Consider the following 3416-nt stretch of genomic DNA (forward strand, 5'->3'; position numbering starts at 1 on the left):
AACAACATAGTTTCATGTATTTTTATGTAGAAATCACAGTAAATCTTCTTTAGAATGGGTGTTCCTTAAGAGTGTTTTTTTTTTTTTTTTTTTTTTTTTTTTTTTTTGGCAACCTCAGCATCTAGTATAATGCATGGCTTGTATGTGCCCAGTGAGAATGGGTGAGTAAATTATGTTAAAGCAAAAATAGAGCAGTCAAGTCAGTGACGCTACACTCTTTGTTAAAAACATTAAGACGGTTGGCTCAATGGGCAAGTATAAGAACTTTTAATAGGGACCCATAGAAAGCAGAGTCAATGAAAATAGGAAAAAAATTTTTTGCTCAAACACATAATGGGAAAAAAAACCCTGTCATCTGCTTATTTAGGAAGTAAGCACACAAAGGTTTGGGGCATCATATGCATAACGTGATAATTTGATCATTTTAAAGGGCAAATGTGATACTGGAATGCAAAAATATTTTCATTATGCTAAGCCCTCTTATTGGCCTATTATCCTGGTCAAATTTTTCTAGAATTCCATGCTCTTTGATCAGGATGAATCGAGAATGTTTAGTGGATTTATGATAAAAATCACTTGAGAAAATTGAGAGACTGAGAGGATTGCCCAGAGAATGCTCACAGTATTTTAAAATATCTGTTCACCATAAAGCCAGCAGTGCAGTTCTGAAAACCCAGATTCGGTCTAATTTTGTAGGCAGTTTCCAGGAGACTGTCTTCAATTCCAAAACCAGCTGCAAGCTTGGAGGATCCCAAGCCACTTTGTTACCAACAGGGTACAAATTGGGCAGTCCTTACTACGCCCTCAGAGTCAGGTTCTAGGGTGCCAGAATAATTTACAGAACTCAGGGAAGTGCTATACTTTGTTATGAAGTTTCTGAATCAGGACAAGACATAAGAAGAACCCCCGAGGGTGGGGTCTGGGCAGGTTACAAACATTAAGCTCCCAGGTCCTCAGGACACATCACCCTCCAGGCACATCAATGTAGATCTCCAACCTGAGAAGCTCTCCTGAGCTTTCCTATGTCATTTTTATAAAGCCTCACTATACAGACCCTTGATGGCTGAATCACTGATGACACAAACCCTGTTCTTCTCTGGAGGTTGGACTGACATCATGAGGCTCAAAGCCCCAACTCCAAAGATGGTCATTCCAGCATGGCCAGCCCTTACTTTGAAGCTATCTAGGTAGGGCCCCACCATGAATATCAAAGGCATGCCTGTTATTTGGGAAACCCCCAAGATGAGAAGGTCCTTCCCAGGAACCAAGGAAAAAGGCCAGCTAAACTCTTTATTATACAAGTTGGCCTTACTGAGGATTCTGGCTAGGCTGGCTTACATCCATCCAGGTAAAATCTAATACGGTAATCCATGGGAGACCACCAGATTCTTCTGCTGTTACTTTGTTGCACTGGTTATACCAAAAAAGGGGACAGAAAATGGCAGAATTCAGAAGATATTGTCCATGTAGTTTTTGGCCTAATAATATTCTTGGATCACTAGTCGTGTATAACACAGGTATTTACTGGGTGCCTACTCTGTGACAGACACCTAATATGAACACCGCTGAAGAAACAATTTATATGTACATATTGATTAAACAAAGACAAGTATCTGCATTTAACTAATGTTCCAATCAAATGATCCTTGTCTATTCATTAATGTCTCACGAAGTCTTTACTAAAAAGATTTCATCTTCCATTATGTTACTCTGGGCTACTTCTGTGCTCATAGTGGGGTATGATAGACAGAAAATGCACTCTGGGGTGTGACGAACTGGGTTTGAAATCCAGTTAATCGTGAGCTAAGTACTTACTCTGGTCCTCAATCTCTGTATCTGCAAAACCGTGAACATAATCACATCATCTTAGAGAGGCTACAAAGTTGATTAAGAGCCTGACTCTCGGAGTAGGCTGCTTGACAGACAGCTCTGGTTCTTTCTAGCCATGTAAGGTTAGCAATTGTCACTTAATCCCACTGGCCACAGCTTCCTCATCCATAAAATGAGGGCAATACCTGCCCTCATAGAGATGTTGTGAGAATTAAATAATTTATTGAATATTTCACTTATAACAGTGCCTGGCACCTAATAAGCACTCAAATTTTAGTGATTATAGCGATTACTATTTTTAATTCCCTTATTAATTAATTATATTTATTATATTTCTGTTGTGATCACATAAAGTTTATGAATGCTATTATAAAACGTGACACAAAGTATATATTCAAATGTTGATTTCCTTTACTATAGCAATTATTGGGTTTCACACTATTCATTAAGAAGAGTACTCCATGGACACAAATAAGTGAGATGAGGTTCACCTTCATTTGATGGGAGGTTAAAAAAAAAAAAAGAAAAAGCAAATGGGAGTATAAACGGTGAGGCTGGCAAACCAATTTTTGAGCAGTGTTAAACTGCTTGAAAGTGGGGGGTGGGAGGAAGAATTCTTAATAGTCAAAGGTGAAAAAAAAAAGTGGGCATAAAAGGATGCTTTGAAAAGTTGACATCATATCAAGAACCTGGAAAATCATTTTTAAAGTACAAATCCTTACCATTTTAAGAGTTTAAGAAGGCATAGTAAAATACCAACTAAGATTCCTTTCACTTCAAAATACGGAAACATAACTATAATCACCACTTGGGGAAAAATACCCTCACAGTATTTTAATATATGACAAACGAAAATCAGTCAGAATTCCTTATGCTAAATCCTTAAATTATTATAGCCTCTGTTGTACCCACGTATGCACCTACTAGTAAAGTCACCATCGGAATACAATGGAATTTTAAGAATGAGATGAAATATTCCAAGAATATCATACTCACAAAATGTAAGTGATATCACTAAGAAGGCAGAAACTAAGCTGTTTTAAAACTAGAATCACTTATACTGAAAATGAAGATTGAGATAATTTTTTTAATATACTGGAAGCAATTCCAAACCTCACTGCTAAAACATTAAAGGCCAAAAGCTTTATGAGTTTTGACTCAAAACTGCAAACTACCTATTACATAAATTTGCTAAAATCTACTTGTGTTTCTTACATTTACCCTATTTAATCTTCAAGCTGTCAAATTAAATTTCAGTTTTATGAGAAAAACTATGATAGTTTTATTATTTAATTATAATTTAAGACATGAATTATTTTTTCTTTAATTAAAAAATCCAAATCATTAAATCTTTTAGCACTTCTTTGATGGATAGTAACAAGTTTTTCTTGTGATACATACTTACAGGATGCAGGGTGCTGATTCCTTTTGTTAGACGGTCTATATTCCACAGAAAACTTAAATCATGTTTTCTCTAAAGAATACTTTTAAATGATCAGAGAAAAGCCTAAGGTCTGAAGTTTACATAAAGCCTTACTACCAAAAAGGCTTCACTTCCCTCTTCATAACAAACTTCTAACAACATA

This window comes from Mustela lutreola, chromosome 6, assembly GCF_030435805.1.
Source record: "Mustela lutreola isolate mMusLut2 chromosome 6, mMusLut2.pri, whole genome shotgun sequence".
Taxonomy (NCBI): domain Eukaryota; kingdom Metazoa; phylum Chordata; class Mammalia; order Carnivora; family Mustelidae; genus Mustela; species Mustela lutreola.